Source organism: Scyliorhinus canicula, chromosome 9, assembly GCF_902713615.1.
Source record: "Scyliorhinus canicula chromosome 9, sScyCan1.1, whole genome shotgun sequence".
Classification (NCBI taxonomy): domain Eukaryota; kingdom Metazoa; phylum Chordata; class Chondrichthyes; order Carcharhiniformes; family Scyliorhinidae; genus Scyliorhinus; species Scyliorhinus canicula.
The window spans coordinates 178,047,595-178,074,933 of record NC_052154.1 but is presented as its reverse complement, the minus strand read 5'-3'; the positions used below and the strand labels follow the sequence as shown (position 1 = coordinate 178,074,933).

Here is a 27,339-nt window from a genome sequence, read left to right as displayed (position 1 = left end):
TATTGTCTCAAGTGCATTTTTCAAAATTTTAGTTTGTTCTGTTACTGTCACAATGACCACATTGGTCATGTGATCAGCATGGCACAGTTAATGAAAGTTTAGAGTACCAGGATAGGTACATTCTGTCAGTAATTTCTTTACCTTGTGAGTTTTAGGACACAGCTCAAGGGTGTCAGATGGTTTCTCTGCTGTAGGAACAATCAAAGGGAACCAGAAACCCTGGAGCATTGGACAGATCAGTGACCCCCAAGGGCACCTCCACCTCAACAGCAGTGCATGAGGGCCAGTAGCTCCATGGAGATGGAGGTAACATCTCCGCAGCAATGGGGGCGGCACAGTGGAACAGCGCTTAGCACTGCTGCCTCACAGCATCAGGCACCCAGGTTCAATTCTGACAGTGGGTGACTGTGTGGAGTTTGCACATTCTCCCCGTGTTTGTGTGGGTTTCCTCCAGGCGTGCTGGATTCCTCCCACAGTCCAAAGATTTGCAGTTTAGGTGGGTTGGCCATGCTACGTTGCCCCATAGTGCTCAAAGGTGTGCAGGTTAGATGGGGTTACAGGGACAGGGTGGGGGAGTGGGCCTAGGTAGGGTGCTCCTTCACAGGGTCAGTGCAGACTCGATGGGCTGAATGGCCTCCTTCTGTACTCTAGGAATTCTGTTGGTTCTAGGATTGGCCTCTACTGTAGACTTCCATGCTCGAGGCCCTGTCAATAGGATATGGAGCCTCCAGTCCTGTTGGCACACCTCCACCCATCCCCAGCCAGGCTTCCTGCATTGAACTGGTGGCCTCCGCACATGTTCTGAGGGAGTTCAACAGCGACAGTACCAAAATGGCCACAAAATCACCTCTTATTGGGATCTCAACACCTTAGTTGGATAGTTACCTCTGTGGTGCAGATAACAAATTGCTTTCAAACCAGTCACCAGCATAAATACAATATAACCTCCAAGGTGCATCAGAGAAGCTTCATAAAACAAAATGTGATACCATACCACAGAGGGGATAATAAAATAGATGATTAAATGCTTGGCCAAAGCTTGGTGTTAAAGATTGCTTTAGAGCAGGAAACTGGTAGAGAGCCGCTGAAGTATGCATTCAGAACTTGGGGGCGAAGGCAGCTGAGGTCAGGAGTCTGATAGTTAGGGTGACAATTTTAAAATTATAGTGCTGCTGGACTGGGACCCAGTGTAGGTGAGTAAGCAAAGGTTGATGGGAGAATGGGACATAAGATGATTTTGGACATGGCAGTAGAACTTTAGATGACCTACTGTTTACGAGTGTAGAATGTGAGAAGCCAGACAGGATGGCATTGGATGAGTTAAATCAAGAGGTAATAAAGGCATGAAAGAGGGCTTGGGCAGCAGAACTGAGGGTAGTTGAGCAATGTTAAGTAAGTAGCCACAGTGCTGATGCCCAACTCCACATCAAATATGACCCACAGTATCATATCTAGACTTTGCTAGAAATCTCTTGGATCCCACATCCGACTGCAACTATCTATTGTTACGGCTACATAAATAAAAGCAAATATTTAATGAAATTAAGCTGTTCACCATCCTGACTTGGAAATATGTCATGATGTGGAGGTGCCGGCATTGGACTGGGGTGGGCACAATAAGAAGTCTTACAACACCAGGTTAAAGTCCAACAGGTTTATTTCGAATCACTAGCTTTCGGAGAGCAGCTCTTTCAACGGGTGAATGAAGAGGTGGGTTCCACAAACACACATATAGACAAATTCAATGGTGCAAGATGATACTTTGAATGCGAGTCTTTGCAGGTAATTAAGTCTTTGCAGGTCTAGACCGTGCAACTGGAGAGAGGGATAATCACAGGTTAAAGAGGTGTGAATTGTCTCAAGCCAGGACACTTGGTAGGATTTTGCAAGCCCAGGCTAGATGGTGGGGGGGGTGAATGTAATGCAACATGAATCCAAGGTCCCGGTTGAGGCCGCACTCATGCGTGTGGAACTTGGCTATCAGTTTCTGCTCAGCGATTCTGCGTTGTCGCGCGTTCTGAAGGCCGCTTTGGAGAACGCTTACCCAAAGATCAGAGGCTGAATGCCCTTGACTGCTGAAGTGTTCCCCGACTGTAAGGGAACATTCCTGCCTGGCGATTGTCGCGCGATGTCCATTGATCCGTTGTCGCAGCATCTGCATGGTCTCGCCAATGTACAATGCTTCGGGTCATCCTTTCCTACAGCGTATGAGGTAGACAAAGTTGGCCGAGTCGCACAAGTATGTACCGCCTACCTGGTGGCTAGTATTCTCACGTGTAATGATGGTACCCATGTCGATGATCTGGCACGTCTTGCAGAGGTTGCCATGGCAGGGTTGTGCGGTGTCGTGGTCACTGTTCTCCTGAAGGCTGGGTAGTTTTCTACAAACAAATGGTCTGTTTGAGGTTGCACGGTTGTTTGAAGGCAAGTAATGGGGGTGTGGGGATGACCTTGGCAAGATGTTTGTCTTCATCGATGACTTGTTGAAGGATGTGAAGAAGATATCGTAGTTTCTCTGCTCCGTGGAAGTACTGGATAATGAAGGACACTCTGTCGGTTGTGTCCCATCTTTGTCTTCTGAGGAGGTCGGTGAGAAATATATCGCTGTTCCTTCATTTTCGCTGTGTCAAAATCCTGAAACTCCTTCCCTAACAGCACTATGGGTGTACCTACATGGGTGTATCATATGGAGTACAGCGGTTCAAGAAGACAGCTCACCACCACCTTCTCAAGGGCAATTAACATTTGAGCAATAAATGCTGGCTGAGCCAGTGACGCCCATATCTCATGAATGTATGTTTTAAAAATTAAGGAGAAAATACACCATTGTACTTGATCCCAGCTGCCTATGCATATCAATGCCTCCTTTTTTCTTTTTGACTAGGGTCTCAATACCCTGAGTCATCCGGGGTTCCCTAATTCTACCAGCTTTGCCCTTCACTCTAAAAGAAATGTGCTGACCCTGAACCCTGGTTGACACACTTTTAAAAGCCTCCCACTTACCAGCCATCCCTTTGCCTGCCAACAGACTCCACCAATCAACTTTTGAAAGTTCATGTTTAATACTATCAAAATTGGCCTTGCCCCAAATTAGAATTTTAACTTTTGGGCCAGACCTATCATTCTCCATAGCTACCTTAAAACGAATGGAATTTAATCCTGAAAAGTGTGAGGTGATACACTTTGGAAGGAGAAATTTGCCAAGGAAGTATTCAATGAAAGGCATGACACATGACATTGAACAAAGGGACCTCGATGTGTTTATCGATAGATGTCTGAAGGCAGAAGGGAAGGTTAATAGGGTGATGAGAAAGGCACATAGGATACTTGCCTTTATCAATCAAGGCATAGATTAAAAAAGCAGGGAGGTCATGTTGAAATTGTATAGAACATTGGTGAGGCCACAGCTGGAGTACTGTGTGCAATTCTGGTCGCTGCATGAAAGGAAAGATGTGATTGCACTGAAGAGGATGCAGAGGAGATTCACCAGGACATTGACTGGTTTGGAACATTTAAGTTGTAAAGAGAGGTTGGATAGGCTTTGGGTTGTTTTCGTTGGAGCAGAGATCACTCAGGGACAATCTGATCGAGATGTACAAGATTATGAGGGGCATGGACAGGGTGGATAGCGAGCAGGTGTTATCCTTAGTTGAAGAGTCAGTCATGACGGGACACTGGATCAAGTTGAGGTTTAGGGGATGTGAGGATACACATTTTTACCCAGAGAATGGTGGCGGTCTCAAAGCACTGCCTGGGAGGGTGATAGAAGCCTCACATCCTTTAAGAAGTAGCTGCATGAGCACTTAACATGCCATAATATTCAAGAGTATGGGCCAAGTGTTGGCAAATGGGATTAGGTAGGCAGGTCAGGAGTTTTTCATGTGTCGCAGCAAACACGATGGGCCAAAGGGCCTCTTCTACATTGTATCGTCTGTGATTCTGTGACAAATAATATGTAAATGATTGAGAACTCAAACTGACAACATATGGGCTGTGATTCTCCCACCTCGTCCATTACCATCCCGCTACAAGTGAGAATGAAGAATTTGACACCCCAGTCAAAACTCCAGCGGAACCGAAGTATCCCGCCATGATCTATGGATGTTAATACAAAAGTGTAGAGCGCTGTAGGTTTCCCATTTCTATTTTGTAAATTAAGGAAACCTACATTTTGAAACTTGTAATTATTTGTAAACTAAAATGATCATAATTGTACAATCTTATTTTTAATTTAATTTTAATTGTCTATATATTATGAATTATTATTGCAGGCGTCATTTGTATTGGCATCACAATTCAGCACCTGTCACCCTGATGATATTTCAGTGAACCAATTATCTACCTACTTTCTACTTGACAGGGAGATGGAGTTGGTAGCTAGGGAACGGGATTTTCAGGAGAGACGGAAGACAATCAGCGATCCCAGGATTTAATTGGAGAAAATTTCTGCTGATCCCATATTGGATCTGACAATTTGAAGTCTCAGTCTCGTAGGATATTATTTACGACTTTGAAAAGAGCCAGTTCAGTACTGTGGCAGATGCAGAAACGTGATTGATTGTGTTCAAACATAGAGGGCGGAGTTCTCCACTCCCGTGCGGCATTGGGAAGGCCGTTGTGAATTCCTCACACCCTATTCACCCCCCCCAGGGGGCTAGGAGCGGCGCTCCATAAATCTCGCTTGCGTCAAGACGGCGCGCCGAGAATGACGCGACGGCGGCGCCTAAGTGACGTCAGCCACGCATGCGCAGGTTGGCCGGCTCCAACCCGCGCATGCGCGGCTGATGTCACAACGGCTGCCGGCTCTAACCCGCGCATGCGCGGTTGCCGTCATCCCCTCCGCTGCCCCGCAAGACGTGGCGGCTTGATCTTGCGGGGCGGCGGAGGGGATAGAGTGCGTCGCTTGGAGATGCCGGCCCGACGATCGGTTGGCACCGATCGCGGGCCAGTCCCCTCCCGAGCACGGCCGTTGTGCTCACTCCCCTCTCCGCCCCCCACAAGCCACAAACGATGATTTGGCACCATGTTCACGATGGCAGCGACCAGGTGTGGTTGCCGCCGGCGTGAACAGGTCGGGAACGTCAGGCCGATCGGCCCATCCAATCGCCGGTCGCCATGAAAAACGGCGAGCGGCGAATCTGCGAGCGGGGGGTGGGAGAATCGCGGGGAGTGCCAGGGCGGCATGTCGTGAGTTGGCCGGCCCTCCCGCGATTCTCCCACCCGGTGTCGGGAGAGGAGAATTCCACCCAGTGTTCCAGGAAAGATGGGTCAAGATTTAAGATGCAGCAGCATGTTCATGAACTTTGGAGACGAAAGCCACGTTTGAGATAAGGCAATAGTTTGCAAGAGTGGAGGGGTTCAAGATTTTTTTCTTCAAGGAGTTGGGTGATGACTGTAGATTTGAAGGAAACGGGGACAGGATGATAGATGTGAAGGAAAGGAGAGTATCTGGAGAGAGTGTATTGTTAACAGTTAGAAGAGGCCAAGAGGGGAGATTGGTCCGTCAGCGGTTTATTCGGATAGGGTCAGATGGACAGGCGGTTGGACTCTTGGACAAGATGAACTCAGAGTTGGATGATGAGATAAGAAAGAAAGTAGAGAATTATGTCAGACTTCTACAACATAGAAAGAGCCCTTTGGTCCATCGTGTCTGTGAATTGGAAGAGTATTTTCAAGGGATAGGGACAGAAGGAGGTCAGGCGGAAGGGGTATGTGAAGAGAATGATCCAAAGAAGTGATCAGAGATGGCCTTCTTTGTAGCTAATATGATAGGAGTAGTGAGATCACATGAAATGACAAGATTAAGAGAGTTGTCACGAATATGGGTCAGAGAGTTTACATCAAGCGAGAGATTAAAGGAGGATGAGGGCAGTGAACGCAGAGGACAGGTGAGCTGAGATGGAGGTTTAAATCACTGTGTGTAAGAGGTTACCCAGTTCAGAGGTTGCGGGAGAAAAGCAGCAAAGGTAATCAGTGAGAAAGGTTTCATAGCATTCTGATGGGCGGTAGAGAAATAGGATTGTTAAATAAGGTGTGACAAGGTGAGAAGATCAATGGAGGAGAAAGTGTCAGAGGGTGACAATGACAGACCAGGCTGTGATGACGTGATAAGGGCCATATTCATGGTGCAATTGGTAGAACATACAGCCAGGAGGAGAGTATTTAGCGGGAAAATGTCATCACCCCTCAGACAGGTTTCTGTCAAGGCTTTGATGTGCAATTATCCCCAGTAAGCTCGTGGATGGCAAGAGCCTTGTTCGCCAGTGAAAGGATGTGCTGGAGAGAGATGTGGAGAGGAGCAGTGACTGCTAAAATGCTGGCAGAGTCCACAGACTCAGCGCTGGGAGGGAAGAGTTGGTTGGATGTGAAGGAGATCAACAAGATTATTTACAAATGGGTGCACTGGGTGGAAATAAGGCAATAGAGTGGGATGGGAAGTTGCGTTGCTGCCTGTAAGGAGGAAACATGTGATTATTTGATGGGCCCTTCAGAGGATGTCAGAGGAGATATAGAATGAAATTGTAGTCTTATCTAAGCCTGCCGAAGAGGCAGGAGAATTGGAAGGTCATACCTTATTGAAGGGGGAGGGATTGGGAGGACAGAGCACCTGATGGAGGAGAAAGGAAAGGAGGGAATTCAATAGGAGAGAGGGCTCCAAGAAGAATAAAGAAAAATATTTAAAAAGGAGGGGGGTAAAAAGAAGTGGAAATAGAGTTGAGCGATTTGCATCCAAAATCTACACATGAATGGACACAGGGAAAACTCAAGTTACCCAGTCCTGGTTGTCCAGTAAGCAGGATACTTAAAGCTCGGCAGAGAACAGGGAAAAGACAGTCACTCATAGGAGGGATAGTAGAGAGTGCTTACATTAATAATGGGATCCTGGATGTGTATTCACGTTACATGGATGAGGAGGAATTTCTTCAGCCAGAGGGTGGTGAATCTGTGGAACTCTTTGCCGCAGAAGGCTGTGGAGGCCAAATCACTGAGTGTCTTTAAGACAGAGATAGATAGGGTTCTTGATTAATAAAGGGATCAGGGGTTATGGAGAGAAGGCAGGAGAATGGGGATGAGAAAAACATCAACCATGATTGAATGCTGGAGCAGACTCGTTGGGCCGAGTGGCCTAATTTTGCTTCTATGTTATGGTCTTATGGTCTACACCAAACAAACCATATTTTTCCCATGTTTCTTAGCGTGTGATGCTCATAAATCATCATAATACAGGAAATGTGCAAGAGTGGCTCTGTGTTAACTATTCCCCCGATTGTCCCGCTATACATCTCGAGGCAGGTCTTGGTTTTGCTTGATGTTTTTGTCTAAAAATAGCAGTTGTGTCAGGGATAGGAAGTCCTATCTTGGGATCTTACAATTTGCCTCAATAAATATTATGTCTACAATTAGCAAGGTCGTCCATTATATCGGCGTTGAAGGGGTTTGCAGATAAAAGCAGTTTTCCAAAGGAAATTTCTACTTGTGACATATCACTGCAGTTATACAGTAGAGCAGAGAACTCCATTTCTGTGTCAACTGGTTCATTGGTTTCAAACGTAAGTTGCAATAAACCCAGAAATATATTTTGGGGAGAGCAATTGTACCAGCTTTGTGATAAAATACTAATGATTCATCTGTGTGTAATTCTCTCTGTGGTGAACATCAGACAATTGTTTATCAGGTGTTTGTATTAAGTTAATATTAAAACCTAATGACAGGTGATATGAAAGTTAAATATTAGACAACTTTTGCTGCCTTATTTATGTAAGCGGTTCAGAGACAATTTAAATTGATATCTTGTGTGCAGGTATCAGAAGCTCCTTGTGGGCAGCGTATTGATTAAATTATCAGCATTTTAAATGTGCCAGTGGGTGCAAATGAGGTCATTTGGACAGTGACTTTGTTTTAAATAGTGGTCAGAACAAATTGCATGGTTCCTCGCTTAAGAATTCTGCAGCAGTGACCTTTCATTATGGTAAATAACAGTTAAAGAATATCCACTGAAATCAGTTTGACAAACAGTCATGCGTCATTTAAAAGGTCAATTGCTTTTATTTTGCCCTTTTTCTTTCTTGAAGCTGAACCCACTGTTGTGTAGGTGTTCTGACCCATTTATACCTCGGACACCAGCTACATTAATTGGTCTCAATAACAGACACTGGAATTGTTTAATTTTTCGAAGTATCCATTTGGACTTCCAATTTCGATGTTACTTGTTCAGTGCGATTCCAATTTTGTGGGGCTATTTTTACAACAGCAGTTTGTATTTATCCGGCACCTTTAATAGACGAGTGTCCCAAGGCTTTAGACAGAGTCATTATAAAACAAGGTCTGACATTGAACCACATAGGTAAGATCGGTGACCAAAAGCTTCGTCAAAGAGGTCGTTTTTGAATAAAAACAAAAAATACCGGATAAACTCAGCAGGTCTGGTAACGTCTGTGAGAGAGAAACAAGAGTTCACATTTCAAATCCATTTGACCTGTCCATATGACTTGTTTATTCCTGTCTGGCACTAAAGTAAAACGGGAAAGGTGGCCAAACCATGGCTCACAAGGGAAATTAGAGATATTATTCAATCCACGGAAGAAGCATATAAATTGGCCAAGAAAAACAACAGGCCTGAGGATTGGGAACAGTTCAGAATCAGCAAAGGACAAAGGGATTGATTATGAAGGGGAAAATAGAGTATGAATGCAAGCTTGTAGGGAACATAAAACCTGACTGTAAGAGTTTCTATAGGTACATGGAGAGAAAATGATTGGTGAAAACAAATGTAGGTCCCTTTCAGTCAGAAACAGGGGAATGCATAATTGCGGACAAAGAAATGGCTGAGCATCTAAACACATACTTTGGTTCTTTCTTCACAAATTAGGACACAAATAAGACACTAGAAATGTTGGGCAACGCAGGGTTTAGTGAAAGGGTAGAAATAGTGGATGCATTGGTGGTCATCTTTCAGGATTCTATAGACTCTGGAACAGTTCCTGTAGATTGGAGGTTAGGTAATGTAACCCCATTATTTAAAAAGGGCGGCAGAGCGAAAACAGTTTAGACCAGTAAGCCTGATGTTGGTAGTGGGGAACATTCCAGAATCCATGATTAAAGATTTTACAGCAGAGCATTTAGAAAGCAGTGGCAGGATCGTAGAGTCAGCATGGATTGATGAAGGGGTAATCATCCTTGACAAATCTACTGGAATTCTTCGAGGAGGTAACTAGGAGAGTTGAAGACGGGAAGCAAGTGGATGTGATATATTTGATTTTACGGAAGGCTTTTGACAAAGTTCCGCATAAGAAATTAGTGTGTAAAACAAAAGCGAATGGGATTAGGGGTAGTGTATTTTAACAAAGTCCCGCATAAGAGATTAATGTGTAAAATTAGAGCGCATAGGATTAGGGGTAGTGTATTGAGATGGATAGAAAACTGGTTGGTAGACAGGAAACAAAGTAGGAATTAATTGGTCTTTTCAAATTGGCAGGCAATGACGAGTTGGGTACAGCAGGGATAGCTACTAGGGCCCCAGCTATTCACATTATGTAACAATAATAATCTTTAGCGAACACAATCAAAACCGGTTCAATCTCTTCTCATGCGTCAGTCCCGCCATCCCAGGAATCAGTCTGGTAAACCTTTGCGACACTCCCTCTCGAGCAAGAACATCCTTCCTCAGATAAGGAGACCAAAACTGCACACAATATTCCAGGTATGGCCTCACCAAGACCCTGTATAACTGCAGCAAGACATCTCTGCACCTGTACTTGAATCCTCTCACAACGAAGGCCAGTATACCATTTGCCTTCTTTACCACCTGCTGTACTTGCATGTTTATCTTCAGTGACAGGTGTATGAGGACACCCAGGTCTGCACATTTTCCTCTCCTAATTTATGGCCATTCAAATATTAGTCTGCCTTTTTGTATTTGCTACTAAAGTGGATAACCTCGCGTTTCTCCAAATGATATTGCATTTGCCATTCATTTGCGCACTCACTCAATTTGTCCAAATCACACTGAAAGATCTCTGTATCTTCCTCACAGCTCACCCTCCCACCCAACTTGATGTGATCTGCAAATTTAAGGATTTTACATTTTGTTTCCTCATCTAAATCATGGGCGACACGGTAGCATAGTGGTTAGCCCTGTCGCTTCATAGCGCCAGGGACCCGGGTTCAATTCCAGCTCAGGTCCCAGTTCAGGTCACTGTCTGTGCAGAGTCTGCATGTTCTCCCCATGTCTGTAGATTTTCTCCGGGTGCTCTGGTTTCCTCCCACAAGTCCCGAAAGACGTGCTTGTTAGGACATTCTGAATTCTCCCTCTGTACCCTAACAGGAGGGAGTGGACCCGGACCCTTTGGTGGCGATATTTGGAATTTCAGAGAAACTGGAGCTCATGGAGAGGAGGAAGGCCGATGTCTTGGCCTTCGACTCTCTGATTGTACGGCAACAAATTTTGCTGGAGTGGCGGTCAGCATCGCCACCAGGGGTAGCAGCATGGCTGGGTGACCTGTATGACTTCCTGCAGCTAAAGAAGATAAAGTATGAGTTAAGGGGCTCGGCATAGGAGTTTGAGAAAAGGTGGGGGATGTTTCTGACCGTGGTTGAGGAGCTGTTCGTCACAGGGGGGTGGGGCGTTGGGTGATGGGGAGGGGGGTGAAAAAGGAGAAAAATCTGTACAAACAGATTGTTGGGAAGAATGTTTCCCGGGGTGTTTATTTGCTGTAACCTACTTTGATACAAGTTTGAATAAAATGCGTTTTAAAAAAAAATGATGTTTTCAAGAAAATGAATGGGAATGATTTTAAAGGAAAAAAAGAAAGACTTGCATTGATGTCATGCTTTTCATGAACATCGCAAGGCACTTCATAGCTAATGCAGTACTTTAGGAGCGTAGCCGCTGCTGTAATACAGGAATGGCTACAGCTATCTTTCACACAGCAAGATCCCACAAACAGCAATCTGATTATGACCAAATAATCTCTTTCTTTGTGATGATGATTGAGGAATGAATACAGGCTGTGATACCCCCGCTGCTCATGTTTAAAATATTCCCATGGGATCTTTCATTATCCAGATGGGGCCTCAGTTCAGCACTTCATCTGAAAGGTGGCACCTCCAACAGCGCCTACTTAGTACTGCACCACAGTATCAGCTTTGACTTGGCACTCAAGCCCGACAGTGGGACTTGAACCTGGAACTTTTGGCTCAGGGGCAAGCGTGATATCAACTGAACCACAACTCTGACTGGGGTGTTCTTTGGAGGAACCATCATGTGATGTGTGAAATACTTGCATTTTGAAATAAATTACCAGGAATTCTTTTCTTCTTTTTAATTCATTCATGGGTTGTGGTTTCTCTGACTAAGCCAGCGTTTATTGCCCATCCCTAATTGCTTTTGAGAAGGTGGTAGTGAGCTGACTTTGACCCAGCAACAGTGAAAGAACACCATTTATGTTTCCAAGTCAGGAAGCTGAATGGCTTGGAGAGGAACTTTCAAGTGGTGCTGATCCCATGCGTTTGCTGCCCTTGTCCTTGTTATGGGTTTGGAAAGTGCTGCATGGGGAGCTTTGGTGAGTAACTGCTGTGCACCTTGTTGATGGTGTACTTGACTTTCACTGTTCATTGGTGGTGGAGGGAATGAATGTTTGTGGATGGGGTGCCAAATAAGCAGGCTGTTTTATCTTGGATGGTATCAAGCTTTTTGAGTGCTGTTGGAACTGCACACATCCAGGCAATGCAGACAAGTGGTGAGTATTCCATCACATTCCTGACTTGTGCCTTGTAGATGGTGGCCGGTCTCTTGGCAGTCAGAAGGTGACTTACTCACCACAGTACTCCCAACCTCTGTCCTGCTCTTGCAGCCACAGTATTTATATTGGTAGCCTTGTTCAGTTTCTGGTCAATGGTAACCCCCAGGATGTTGATAGTGGTGGAATCAGCAATAAGCAAGGTCAAGGGGTGATGGTTAGATTCTCTCTTTTGGAGATGGTCATTTTTCTGGAACTTGAGTGGCATGAATGTTGCTTGTCAGCCAAAGTCTGGCTATTGTCCGGTTCCAGCTGCATTTGCACATGGTCTGCTTCAGGATCTGAAGAGGCACAAATGGTGCTTAAAGAACATCCCCACTTCTGACCTTTTGATGAAAGGAAGGTAATTGATGAAGCTGCTGAAGGTAGTTGGGCCCAGAACACTATCCTGAGGAGCCCTGTGCAAGGTATGATTCCAACCAGTGGAAGGTTTCCCCCTGATTCCCATTGACTCCAGTGTTTTTAGGGCACCTTGATACCTTGATGCAATCCTCGTTTAAATGCTGCCTTAATGTCATGGGTAGTCACTCTCACCTCACCTCACCTCGGGAGATTAGCTCTTTGGTCCATGTTTGAACCAAGGAGGTCAGGAGCTGCGTGACTCATGCAAAACAAAACTGAGGATCAATTAGCAGGTTATTGCTTAACAAGTGCTAATTGATTGCACGGTTGATGACCCTCCTTTCATCACTTTACTAATGATCGCAAGCAGATTGATGGGCAGTATTATAACCCGCACAAGGCCTACAAGGAAGGACCAATTAGCCTCCCTCTGAGCCTCGTAGAATACGAGCTTCCCTGCTGAGGGTCGGGGCCCCATCAGCAAAGTAATGGAATTTAGCATAAAAACTGTCCCAGATGGGAGTGAAACAAAAGTAGTGCAGCTGGGACTTTGAGTGTGCTGCGTATGTAGTTTAGTGTGTAATAAAAGAGCTTTCTTTACACCTCTTGTTTTGGCTCCTCTGTAGCCACTAAAGGTGATAATTGGTCGGGTTGGATTTGCTCTGCTTTTGTGCACAGGAATATCTGGGCAATTTACCATATTGTCGGTTGTCGCTGTACTGGAATAGTTTGCTCAGAGGTGCAGCAAGTTCTGGAGCACAATTCTCCAGTACTCTTGTTGGAATATTGTCGAGTAACATATTGTCATGAAAAATAATACCGTGTGCGCTCCCTCAGTCACACATGGTCAATTCTGCCTGATCAAATTTTGTATTTGCCCAGTGAGGTCAGCATTGAGTCATTTTTATTCATATATTATCACCAGCCCCCGTCAAATAATCACATGTTCAACTAATTATGGGGAAAATTTCCTTTGGAGATTTCACAAATATAAACGAGGTAAATCTACATTAATAAATTGCGTCGCATAGATCACTCTGAGCTTTAGCCCTAAAGTCAATGTCTACACTCAAAAAGATATACCACTGGAGTTAAATGTCTAAATGGCAGATGCAAAGGTTAAGCTGTTTAAAATAACGTGGAACATAGATCTACTTATTAATAAAAGTATATTTGCCTCTATTTTTACTTTCCTGTCCTTGGCTCCTGGTGAGCCTTTTTTTTGCAATTAATAATGAAATAAAGAGCAAAAACAATTATAGCAAATGGTCCTTCTTCATAAATAAGCCTGGACAGATGTTGCTGGTCAGCTTTTAACTAAGGAGACCGTCATCGTCCAAACTAATCTGGCACCCACTTGGTTTACAATCATGTTGCATTGGAGCAAAGATTTCTAGATAGTCATCTAGAGCAGGAAGAACAATTCCCAATCTTCCCCTACCCTCTCAAGTAGGAGAACAAATTACAGCCAAACATGTTAACGACCACTACCCAAGCTACTGTGTTTATTTTTTACAAAGCAAGTCAGAAATTAGTCCAGAAACCTTCCTGGTTTGTATTGCCCAATGTCACGCCATGTGCACTGATCCAGAAAAGGGTTCAACAAGGGCACATTAGTAATGAACCGCAACATACATGCAGAGGACTAGATGTAACAACATTTAAAGACCAATAGCTGAATGATTACATTTATCAATGCGTCATGTTGTTGGTAGAACAAAAATGGAAAATAAAGTACCATTGGAAAACTTAGTGTTTTTCACCAATGCATTCATTCATCTTGTACATTATCCATATTAAGTGCCTTGGCCTGAGTTACCATGGTGAGGGTACTGTATAAATGCAAGTTGTTGTTGTTGTTCATGCTAATTCTATTATTAGTAGTCCCCGTTGCTTCTCAATTGAAAATTTAATGAAAATGGATTTGATTACAAATATAATTTTCACTTTTTGAAAACCAAGGCTCAATCAATTTGCTTTACACTCAATAAACATCAAAGTTTGAACCGATTTCACAGAAACAACAACACATGTTCATAATACTTTCCAGATAGAAGGGATATCAAGAGGGCAATAATGAACAGCAAGCAAAAGTGAGGTTCAGTAACCAACTTATAAAGCTTTGAAAAGATTAAAGGTGACAAGGAAGGAAGTGTGTCATGAAGGACAGGGAAAAGTATTTTTTTATGAGCAGCTCAGGCAGCTTGTTTCGTACATGAAAATTAAAAGAAAATACATAATAGGGCAACACAAGGTCCACAATTTAAATACATAGACACCAGCATCGGGTGAAGCATACAGGAGTGTTGTATTAATCAGGTCAGTCCATAAAAGGGTTGTTTAGATAGACTGGTAACAACGGGGAAGAAGCTGTTTTTGAATCTGTTTGTGCGTGTTCTCAGACTTTTGTATCTCCTGCCCGATGGAAGAAGTTGGAAGAGTGAATAAGCTGGGTAGGAGGGATCTTTGATTATGCTGCCCGCTTTCCCCAGGCAGCGGGAGGTGTACATAGAGTCAATGGATGGGAGGCAGATTTGTGTGATGGACTGGGCTGCATTCACGACTCTCTGAAATTTCTTGCGGTCTTGGGCCGAGCAGTTGCCATCCCAGACTGTGAAACAGCCAGATAAGATGCTTTCTATGGTGCATCTGTAAAGGTTGGTAAGAGTCAGTGTAGACATGCCGAATTTCCATAGTTTCCTGAGGAAGTATTGGTGCTGTTGTGCTTTCTTGGTGGTAGCGTTGATATGGATGAACCAGGACAGATTTTTGATGATGTGCACCCCTAGGAATTTGAAGCTGCTAACCATCTCCACCTCAGCCCCATTGATACAGACAGGGGTGTGTCCAATACTTTGCTTCCTGAAGTCAATGACCAACTCTTTAGTTTTGCTGGCATTGAGGGACAGATTGTTTTGCACCACTCTACTAGGTTCTCTATCTCTCTCCTGTATTCTGACTCGTCGTTGTTCAAGATCCGATCCACTATGGTCGTGTCGTCAGCAAACTTGTAGATGAAGTTGGAACAAATTTTGGCACGCAGTCGTGTGTGTACAGGGAGTATAGTATGGGGCTAAGTATACAGCCTTGCGGACCCTGGTATTGATGACTATCATGGAGGAGGTGTTGTTTATTCTTACTGATTGTGATCTGTGGGTAAGAAAGTCGAGGATTCAGTTGCAGTGAGGAGCCAAGTCCTCGGTTTTGGAGCTTTGATATGGGCTTGGCTGGGATTATGGTGTTGAAGGTGGAGCTGTAGTCAATAAATAGGAGTCTGATGTAGGAGTCCTTGTTGTCGAGATTCTCTAGGAATGTCACTGCTGCCTCACAGTACCAGGGACCCAGATTTGATTCTGACCTCAGGTGACTTGTGGAGTTTGATCATTTCCTCCATGTCTGTGTGGGTTTCCTCCAGGTGCTCCGGTTTCTCCCCACAATCCAAAAATGTGCAGATTAGGTAGATTGGCCATGCTAAACTGCCCTTTAGGGTGGGGTTCCAGGAATAGAGATTGGCCGAGGTAGGGTGGCCTTACAAAGGGTCGGTGCAGATTGATAGATCAAAAGTCTTGGAACATGTTGACATTCTGCTCCCCCTGCCTCACCCCCCCGCCCCCCACCAAATCTGTTCCCATCTTTCCCAGAATTCCACTTTTGAATCCCACCAATCAGGTTTCTGACCTGGCTGCAGTACCAAAGCTGCTCTTATGAAAGTCACACATTCCATCCTGTGTGAATCTGTCAAGGGTTAACTATCTCCCCATCCTCTCGACTTTCCTGCAGCCTTTGACACAGTTGGCCACATCCTCCTCCTCCCCCAATGCCTCTCCACCATCACCCAACTGAGTGGAATTGCTCTCATTTGGTCCCATTTTTATCTGCCCAAATGTTTCCGGAGAATCACCTATAATATATTTTCTTCACACTCCAGCCTCAGCTTATCTGCTATTGAAACCCACATTTATGCCTCTATTACCTGTAGGTTTGAGTGTTCCTGTGCACTATTAGCCAGTGTTCGACAGGACACACATTGAAAACCTAATATTATCCAAAGCTCTCTCTGGGACCTGCCATTATCACTCCTTTCCTTTGGTTTCTGTGGCTGTTATCACTCTGTTCCCTTGGTTTCTGTAGCTATGACTCCGTTTTCACTCTCACCACACAGAATAAATATTTCCCACTTTCTATGTCTGTTAGCTTTGACAAAGGGCCATCTGGACTCAAAACATTTGCTCTTTTCTCTCCCTGCAGATGCTGCCAGACCTGCAGAGATTTTCCAGCATTTTCTCATTGGTTTCAGATTCCAGCATCTGCAGTAATTTGCTAATATCCAAACCTTTGCTGCTTGAACCTATAACTCTACTAAATCCCGTTTACCGATCACACCAGAGCTCGTTGGCCCTCGTTGACTATGAGCATAGCCTCAATTTTGAATTCCTCATCCTTGTTTCCAAATTGCCCCCATGATGTCGTACCTCTATCTCGGCACTCTTCTGTCAATTTGACCATTCCTGATTCAGTTGGTTCCAGCATTGACAGCCAGGCCTTCAGCTGCTGGGAACCCCAAGCTCTGGAATAACCACGGTTAATGTTGGTCTCTCTTTCCTCCTTTACGAACTTACTTAAAAATTCCTCATTGACTAAGGTATTGGCCACTTGCCCTATAACACTTGCTGCTATAACACCCACCCAAGTGAAGCACCCTGGGACGCTTCGCTGCATTAAAAGCACAACATGTTGTTCTTCCTTTCCCTCCCTGTGCTTCGTCTTACTTCCTCTGGTCCAATGCAGCAGGACTCTGCCATCGGCCCACCGCAATTCCTTTTGGTCCAGGTCTGCCGCTCTTGAAGACACTCCTCCAATGTGCATCACCAGGTCTTCACTGGTCGGCCCAGTCTTCCTTGTCCATCTGGTGGTGCCCATTCCGCTGTCACTCTGGTATGCCCAGGAGCTGGGATATTTGTCCCTTCAAGAACACTGCCAATAATTGGCTCTAACTCATACATACACTCAAAGAATTGGGGGGGGGGGGGGGGGGATGAGGGGGCGGTGGAAACTGGTACCTTTGATTGGGGAGGGGGATCTGGTACCTTTGACATACATGGAGGCATCTCTCACGGTACTTTTGATTCAAAGAGAATGTGTCATGTTTCCCCCCTTCGACATGCATGCCTGATGTCCCCATCGCCTAGCTGCATATTTCCAAAAGATCCGCTACTCTCTGGGTTCGGAGATCTGGACATCTGAGTCGATCTGTGTGTGAAGGATGAAGGCGAGTTCGAGCAATGTTTGAGCAAACATAACCAGCTGACCGGGAAGAGCTGCGGGAGGGACCCCACTCGCATTTTAATGTCGACGACAAACCTTCGGGGGTGGGGGGGGGGGGGGGGGGGGGGAGTTGGAAAGACGAGGAACTTCGACCCACTTGGTCCCGGCTTCCCAGGCGTGTGTGAAGAAAATGCTTGAGCAGGAAGGATGTGCTCAGGTTGCCAGCAAGGTGGCAGCAGCGACTTGGCGTCAGGGAGCCCAACACAATCTTCTTGCCTGACGTCAAAGTGCTAATACAATTGCCCAATCAGTGCTGAGATGATGGGAGGTAATTGGGTGATTGCATATTTATTTTAACCATCGTAAAGCAGAGAGAGAGAGAGGGAAAAAGTAAGTGACAAAAAAATAGAGGAGTGCAAGCAGGCAGCTGTGCAAAGTGAGAGTCGGCCAGCCGGGATTTAAATATATCTCCATTCTGTTTCAGCAAAGTGGAGCTGGAATTTCGTCTATTTGGTTCAGAGTCACAGCCCCTCCGGTTCCCTGGGGGTTAGTGGGGAGGAGGGTAAAGAGTGGGAACTCTTGGGATATCTGCCTCTGTTGGCCACACACTACCACCATCCCTCCATCCACCCTCCCTCCGGAAACTAATTGATTTTTTTGAAGGGTGTCAGCCAAAAAAATGATTATGTTCAGAGAGATCAACTTGTCGATAGATGGCTGTCTGGGAGCATATGCCGTGAGACAAGGGGGTTGCAGAGGGAGCCGGGGAAGAGAGGGGAGGGGGAGGGAGGGGGGAGGGGAGGGGGGGGGGAGAGTGGAGTGAGGGGGGAAGAGTGGAGGGGGAAGAGTGGAGGGGGAGAGGGGGAAGAGTGGAGGGGAGAGAGGGGAAGAGTGGAGGGGGAGGGGGGAAGAGTGGAGGGGGGAGAGGGGAAGAGTGGAGGGGGACAGGGGGAAGAGTGGAGGGGGAGGGGGAGGGGGGAGGGGGGAGAGGGGGAAGAGTGGAGGGGGAGGGGGGAGAGGGGGAAGAGTGGAGGGGGAGAGGGGGGAAGAGTGGAGGGGGAGAGGGGGAAGAGTGGAGGGGAGGGGGGAGAGGGGGGAAGAGTGGAGGGGGAGGGGGAAGAGTGGAGGGGGGGGAGGGGGGAGAGGAGGGAGGGGGGAAGAGTGGAGGGGGAGGGGGGAGAGGGGGGAAGAGTGGAGGGAGAGGGGGGAAGAGTGGAGGGGAGAGGGGGGAGGAGTGGAGGGGGAGGGGGGGAAGAGTGGAGGGGGAGGGGGGAGGAGTGGAGGGGGGAGGGGAGGGGAGGAGTGGAGGGGGAGGGGGGAGGAGTGAGGGGGAGGGGGGAGGAGTGGAGAGGGATGAAGGGTTACGAGAAAAGTCGAAATCGCAAAGCCTGGAGAGAAGGGGAGAGGAGATTTGAGGATGGCGTTGAAGGCTCTGCCAAGAGAGCGAGAGAATGAAAAAAAAGAGGGATGATGGGAAGGAGATTACAGCTGAAAGAGAGAGAGAGGAGGGGGTGGAATAAACATCTCCGCAGTGGGCTGGCACTGAATGCTGTGGGATGCAGACAGTACTGGAGGTTTCACATCCAGGAAGAGAGAGAGAGAGAGAGAGGAGGGGAGGGGGAGAAAAAAAGATGAAATTCAGTTTAGCAGTGGGCGATCTGATCTGAAATGTTGAGGAGGGAAGGGAGGAATTAAAAAAGGAAGGAAAGAGGAGGAGGGAGGGGGGGAACCTTACCGCACTGCTCTGTGATTGGAAAATATAATCAGCTCGTTGGAGCAGCAAAGAAAAAGTTATTCTGGGAGTAATGTTTTTAAATTCTATTTTCCTTCCGAAAAAAAAGAGGATTCAGGAATGAGCGGCTGGGATAACACGTTAAAGGAGCTTGATTGATTGGGTGGAAGACATCTAGCTGGATGGTGACGCTTTCGACTTTGCAGAGAAGGAATGGATTTTGTGTGTGTGTGTGTTTAAATCTATTTCACAACCAAGAGGAATGGTCTGAACGGGGGAAAGAAAGTGGCGATCGCAATGCAAAGGACGGAGCGAAGCAAGGACGTGCCGTTTGGAGATTACTTGGAGGGGGAAATGCCTTTGGCGGAAGTTGATTTGAAATTGCAGATGTGCATTTTTTTGCTGAGAGAAGAAAATTCGGGGAACTAAGAGAGAGAGAGAGGATCTGGAAACGGGATCCGGGGGGCAAATAATCCGTGAGTTCGGCTCGATCTTACTGTTATTTATATTTCAAGTTGAGTGTATTGCCCACTCCTATTTCAATGGGAATAAATGCTGATAAAGTTTCATTTTCCAACCTTTGCTGCTTGCTGTGGTTGGTGGGTGGGTGGCTGGGGGGGGGGGGGGGGGTGGATTTAGTTTGCCCCTCTCTGAAAAACCGCTGCTTTTGCTGCAGTTTCCTCATGAACTGCAGATAATGAGAACCATCGGCTGTGAGCTAAAAAATCCGCCTTTTAACTCCCCTGTGTCTGTCACAGGCGCCCCCGGAAAGCGTTAATGAAGCCAGATAACTTGCAAATCCTCGGCTTTTCCAGTTGGAGAGAGGGAGGGAGGGATTGTGGAGAGAGACGTCTCCCGTTCTTCAGATATTTTGTTTCCGTTCATTGCATTTCCAATATTGTGGAGGTATCATCAGCGCGGGGATTGTGTGTGTGTGTGTGTGTGCTGAAGGGAATTAAACATGAGGCTGTTGTATGAATATGTAAAGCTGTGTGTGTGTGTGTCTGAACTGCGATTAACGGAATGAAATACCATCACATCACCTCTCAGCATCTCCCCCACAAACAGAACGCACACTTCCTCCATCACCCCCCCCCCCCCCTCCCCCTCCCCAGCCCGCCGCCGCCACACCATCGGGGCTGTCCAACGTTTCAGACAACACTTGAAGGCTGCATTGATCCCAGCCTATTGGCCCCGCGAGGAATCTGGCGCCCTCATGAAATGATCGAGGGGCCGTCGTGAAACTGCTTTGGGTTTCCACACGGGCTGGATCCCCTTGTGGGGATTCAATCACCCCGATAGGCCATCTTCACTTGTCTCGCACTTGCTTCCCCAGTTCATGAAACATGCAGCAGTCAGAGAGGAAGAGCCGCGCACAACTCTTGGCGTGCGTTCCCGGGGTTCTGTTGATAATGAGCAATGCACGCCACTCATTCCCATTAAAGAAATCTGTTATCTCCACAACTTTTCCGAGAGCTCAGAGATCGAGAATGGCGCTCACACTTTTTTGTCAGGAGGTAGCGTGCCTGTGATCAACTGCGACCTGTGACTAAATTAACACATTATTAGCAAATAGTAAGTTCCACCTCTGAGCAGAAGGCATGTTAATGTAAGCCTTGGCGATAAATAATCATATTTGGCAGCACAGCTCACGAAATTCTAATGGAATTTAATAACACTTTTAAATACTTGATACACCAAAATTTAATAAGCGGTAGCCAAAATTTTTCTATTTTGTTGAACACTTGTGATTTAAAAATAATGTATTGGGCTTTATTTTAAAAATGGGTGAGTCTCGTGTAATATAAATATTGCTGTTGAAGTAACTTTTGTAGTTCATTTCCCAAGGGTCTCCTGTTTTTTTTCTTAATTATTTCGTGTTTTAAGAACTCTATTCCAAAGACAGCGGTACAGAGCAGTACCTTGTTTAATGCTGTATATTCTCAATGGACCCTTTGAGGACCACTGTCATTTTGCAGAATTGTGCAGAACTAGATTATGGTGGAAATTCAACGTTGGAATTAATCAGTATTTTCCCCCATGATTTATTTTGGACGGTAGCATTAAGGAGCAAAAAGCGACGAGAAGAATCTTGGCCTTTCTCATATGTTTAATTTGCGTTAAGATTTGTGATTCAAGCTTGCAATGAAAACGGGATGGGTTTTTTAAAAATTCAAGTTTCCAGACGAATTAACTTCTTGGCACGTGTTGGGGAAGAAAATTGAGATCGTTCAATTTAGTGCAACGATGTTGGTGGGAGTGAATCTTTGTTTGACTGTCTTGGAAATGCTTTCTTGGAATCTGCTGAACACATTTCACATTATCAGTGAGTCTTCACTGCTGTGAGATGTGTGACAGGCGTCTGTACTCCCCTGATCCGAAAATGCAAAAGTCGGAAATCTTCTTCCTATGCAATATCCACGCGTGAATTCCAGATTGATTCCACAATTACCCACTGCGTCACAATTCCGTCAGGGTAATTTAGCCATATTAATTACAGCCTGTCCACAGCAATGACATCGAGACTTAAGGTTTAAGGGATTCCACCAAAGGATGCTTGAGATTATGGAAGCTTTTGGTTTCAATTCTCATTCTTCAAACTGAATTTACTTCATTTCAAATTCTCTTCAGAAAGTTGATTGACTTACAGACCCCCCCCCCCCCCCCTCCCCCAGATTTTGATGGAATATAAGATTGAATTTGGCTTTTAATTTTTCTTGGCATGCCAGTGAAATTTCTCTCAGACGTTGTGGGTAATGAAATGAAAATCGCTTATTGTGACAAACAGGCTTTAAATGAAGTTACTGTGAAAAGCCCCTAATCGCCACATTCCGGTGCCTAGGAGGCTGGTACCGGAATTGAACCGTGCTGCTGGCCTGCCTTTGTCTGCTTTCAAAGCCAGCTCTTTAGCCCTGTGCTAAACCAGCCCCTATCTGGATTTGGAGATGGATATTGATGGATATTTTGGACATTCCCCTAAACCAGCCCCTATCTGGAATTTGCAATGGATATTGATGGTTTGGGATTCTATGTTAGTGCATTGACTGTAAAGTGAGCAATGCCATCCAGTGGAATGAGGGAATGTGTTCTCTGACATTTCAGGATTTGAACTTCTGAGGCAAGATTATTAGAGAAATATATGGTCGGGCTTTGGTGGCCAAATGGGATGGGAATTTTGGCGAGTTGCTGGTAATTTCCCCTCACCAGTCATTGTGCCATTTCTTATGTCATTCTGACTGTCGGTGTTTGCAGTGGGGGGTGCAATAACATGCCCAATTCTGAGGAATGTCTAATTAAATCTGTTACCAAACTTCTTGTCAACGTATTAAGAGAGAGTCTGCAATTGTTATGGGCATCACTTGAGTCCACACTGAATCTGGAACAGACCAAGTAGATGGAAGTGGCAGCACAGTCATAGCTGCCCCATTCAATGTATGTGCCATGATGGGGAGCTATCAGGTACTTGCATCCAGAAATGGGGCCAAGATGTAGCAGTCAATTTGGGGGTTAAACTGACTGAGGGAAAAGACTGGTAGCAGCAGAATCATAGGGATAGGGATATGGCCAAAGTCTGAGTTACATTGTCCCATTCACACTTGCCTTCATTAGTTGGAATACACAGGATGTCCCAGTTCAGCCAGGATGATCTACTCAAGATCCATTGTCATTCGGGACAATCTTGTTTTACCAGCCATCAACCTATCACAAGAGTCTGATCGCCTATTTGCCTATCACATGGCATAGTTTGTGTTTTGTATTAGCGGAAGTGGGCAATCCACTAAGATAACAATAATGGATTCAACTCTGGCCAACTGGAGCGCAAACGTTGCTTGAGAAGTTGGGTGGAGCTTAGAGGCAGAGAAAAAGAATGCTGTCCTAGACAGTTACAGCAAAAGGCTGTGGAAATCTACAGAGGTCATGAAAATTGCCATCGAGGGTGGCTTAGGGAAGGGATTCTGAACAACTGTCCCCAACAGAAGAAAAATTGTTTGATAAATTCATTGAATTTTACAGTGCAGAAGGAGACCATTCAGCCCATCGAGTCTGCACTGGCCCTTGGAAAGAGCACTTTACCTCCAGCCTATCCCCATAACCCAGTAACACCATCTAAACATTTTGAACACTAGGGGCAATTTATCATGGCCAATCCACCTAACATGCACATCTTTTGATGGGAGGAAACCGGAGCACCTGGAGGAAACCCATGCACAAACTGGGAGAATGTGCGGACTCCGCACAGACAGTGACCCAAGCCAAGAATCGAACCTGGCATCCTGGAGCTGTGAAGCAACTGTGCTACCCACTGTGCTACCATGCTGACCATTTGTATTGCCTTTGTCAGTTTGTGTAAGAGGAACAAGAGCTGCATGTTCATGTACAGTGTTCTGTAATGGGAATTAGTGTATTAAGGTTAAGAAACTGCATGTTAGTGTTAGAGTTGAAGTAGAAGTATAAATATTGTTTTCTTTTGTTTTAATAAAGTTTGTTTATAAATTAACCAAGCCCTATTTCTTATGTCATCACTTCTGGAACGAATCAATTCTTCCGTACCCACATTAAAACATTAAAAAGTCCAGTCCCTTCGCCACTTTTGACAGCTGACCAGGCATGCATAACAGATGGGTTCATAAATGGGTACCTGTCCGAAAGGGGCACTCATCCATTGGCACACAGTAATAATTTATTTTGAAAAATCAAAACAGATACCCACTACTTGTTAGCAACCTAAATGTCACCATTTTGGTTATATTTTGCTCTCAATTTGAATACTTTGGAGCTTAAGATTAGAAAGCTCTCTTTCATTAGATTGTGCGGCATTCTTGACTTCAGAACCTTTGTGTTTATTGTACTTCTGGTAGCTATCTTGACACGAGGAGAGAACTTTGACTTCTGACACTCTCTTCTGTTTACTGCTTGAATATCAGGTTCACAGACTGATGCAAGGTGGCACAGTGGAATCATGGCTGCCTCACAATGCCAGGGACCCAGGTTCAATTCTGGCCTTGGGTGACTGTGTGGAGTTTGCACATACTCCACATGTCTGCACGGTTTCCTCCTACAGTCCAAAGATGTGTAGGTTAGGTTGATTGGCCATGCTAAATTGCCCCTTATTGTCCAAAGATGTGTAGGATAGATGGTGTTACAGGGTTGTGGGGGGCAGTGGGCCAAGGCAGGGTACTCTGTCAGAGAGTCGGTGCAGACTCCATTGTTTAAATGACCTCCTTCTGCACTGAAGGGATTCTATGATTTTATGATATCAGTATCGCACCTACATTTATTGGGGCAGTGCTAGTTAAACCAACATGAGCTGCTGAGATGGTCCTCCTGATAAACAAAATGTAAATACATAAATGGAAATAGTCTAGAATATTTGCAGTGACTGGTTCCTTTCATACCTTTTTACATTGTGGGATTGTCCTTGGAAAGAATGATTGCTGAAACAGTTTTGGAAACAAGTGTTCTTGTGTAGTTTGTGTGGATGGCTACCTTATGTTTTGTTGTTGCCAAGGGGCACCAGTTACTTGTCTGTCGAGTCCCACCAGTCCGTTGCATATTTGCATATTCCCTCCCTGTCTGGGGATGGCAATTTAAACTGATTAAGGTTTTTTGCAACTGATCTCCACTCATCGTAAATGAGTTGAGTTATCCCAATAGTAATAGTGGTAGAAGATCATTGGGTTGTTAAATGCATTGCTTTCATCTGGATTGATGTTTCAGCTGGCTTACAAATCACACTCTACTGTTGCTTGGCATTTAGCCCTCGAGCAAACTTTATATTTGTAATATTTTAATATAAAGTGTGGCCAAACATGACGGTGTAATTCCTGTAACTCCTGCCGCCTTGAGGAAGGAGAAATCTCCTATGAGTTCCATGGGTTTGTACATAACATTTGTGACCCACCAGAGTTTAACTCACCCAATGCTACAGTAAGCTGTACTCATCAACCAAGATGGAAAAGTAGAGCCACTGATTTTTGTTAAAGGAACAGTTAAGATGCAGACATGAAAAATTGGATTAAAACTGAATAATCTCCAAAGATATTATTTGCATTTTATTGAAATAAGCGAGCTTGAACTAATGGTTGTAGTAATAACATCACAGGATGAAGTACAATAGGAAAATCCTTAGGATTATGGTCAAACAAAACACTGTGATTTCTTGCAGTATAATTGTTAGTTCCAAGGAAAGCTGTTAAATCTTTTGACGTCTTGGGTTCTTGGGTCTGAAGAAGAACTACAAAAGGTCAGGCATAAGTAACAGATAATTGTTGATATTAATAACATTTCAAAAAGGATTTGTTTTGGGAGGAGAAGCTTTTCATAATTTTGCCTTGAGTTAAGGGTGCTTTCCCTGAAGTCTGAATATTCTGAGTACTGAATGTACTCAACCATTCAATTATGTGGTGCAGATTTCCAGCATCTTAAACATGGTTCAAACTGACTGTACAGTGAAATTGATGAAAGAGAGACACTTTACCAAAGGTTTTCATCTTGCACTCATCAGGAAAAACACAAGAATGTTGAATTTCAAATGATCACAACAGTTTATACGAAAGGAGAAAAGGGGTGCTGATGGTTGGCAAGTCAACTTTGGCCATGGTATTGCCATGTAGAAAGCAACGCGAATCCTGGGCTCTCCAAGTTCAGGGATAATGCAAAATGACACAAGGTGTCAACATATTATTTTGGTTGCAAAGAACATGTCCCTATGCATGGATGTATGTTGCCTCTGGCAAGTGGCGAGCATATGTAAGCCACATTATGAATTTGACTGATTATTTTAATTTGTTTGTTAGTGTAGCTATTAGCGCACTCGGGATTGTTCAGCAAGTGCTGCCCAGTCATGGAATCACATATAATGGTCGACATTTTGTTCAGGGTTTTGTAAGTGTGGGCTGGTTGAGTATGGTCTATAATCTGTCTATTACAAACAACTGAAGGGACATGGTGTTTGATTCATTAGTCAGTTGCTGGGATATAGGATTGTTTTTCCTGGCATCTCATAATTACGAAAATTCACGAACAACATTGCTCAATTGTGTGGGAGGCAGCATGTTTATTTTGGACTGATGACTGTATCTTGTTGGTGGAAAATGCCACTCCTCTTGCCACTGCATATTGGCAGCGTGAAATGGCATGCTTCTCCTGATGTTCAAATTTTTGAGATTCTTTGCCTTTCCAGGGTAATGAGAGAGCCTGGCCACTTTTCAGGCTCTAAAGTGGCAGCATTTGGCCTAAAAAATCCTGTTTGTATGCTGCTACTTTGCAGATAATTAGTCAAGCTCATAGCGTGGCTCATTTGCGTTTGCTAGAAGCAACATATGTTCATACACCGAGACCTGCTCTCTGCAAACAAAAGGAATATGTCCAAGACTTTGCCCTTTTTTGAATTACATAGGAGATTGAAGAGCCAAAGTTCCCCTGTTCTTTTCAACATTGCAATGCCTGGGCCAATTAAAATTGACTTGCCAACCCTGTGGTATATATCGTTGTGATTGTTTAAAATTGGGCATTCATGCATTTGTCCTAATGAGTAGATAATGAAACAGTATGGCAACATGGCATCTTCAGTACTATTCATATTCTGTACAACCAACTGAAATTGAGATATATTAAAATAAGGGTACATTTAAGTTACAAATGTTAAATTGCCCATCAGACAAGTTAGTAAATAATGTTAAGAATAAAATGATGTTTGTAGAATGTGGAAATTAAAACAAGGGGATATTGCAAAGAACTTTAACCTCCATAACTCCATATGAAAGAGAAGATAAAAGAGTTTGCCATGTTCCCTGGACAGTTAATGAAGAAGAAAGATCTTTGCTTCTGAGGATCCTCGCGTCCTGAAAAATTTGTTCTAAATTTCAGGAAACACTGCGTTGATTGATAGATTCCAACCACAGAGGCTTGTCTTTCACATAGCGAAAGAGAGGGAGACAGTAAAAGATGAGCCAGCCACTTTCTCTGAACTTTCTGAGAATTTGTCAATGATGGATGAAATGCTGTAGGACATTTTGAAGAAGATCTTGAAGTGGCTCTTGAAATGCTGAACATATGAATGCAAGTGCACCAGAAAACTGTCCTTGATTAATTCTTTTGAGGTAATCCTGGCATTTCACGTGCTTACAAAGTGCAAATTTGATGAGGTTTTCGAATCTGCAATTTTAAAAATGTGCACGAGAAACGAACAATAATCAGGGG

The 27,339-nt window shown here is 44.7% G+C and overlaps 1 protein-coding gene across 4 annotated transcripts in view; it reads left to right on the top strand.

Annotated features, from left to right (window-relative positions):
* LOC119971929 (leucine-rich repeat-containing protein 4C-like) overlaps nucleotides 1-27,339 on the top strand; it is a 1,202,445-nt gene that overhangs the window by 1,076,330 nt on the left and 98,776 nt on the right. The window contains exon 1 of one of the 4 annotated variants that reach the window (XM_038808272.1): nucleotides 18,763-19,613. The exons of the other annotated variants lie outside the window; for them this stretch is intronic. The gene's annotated coding sequence lies outside the window, so the exon portion shown is untranslated. Of the gene's footprint in view, nucleotides 1-18,762; nucleotides 19,614-27,339 lie in introns of those variants that run through there. 4 annotated transcript variants of the gene reach the window in all.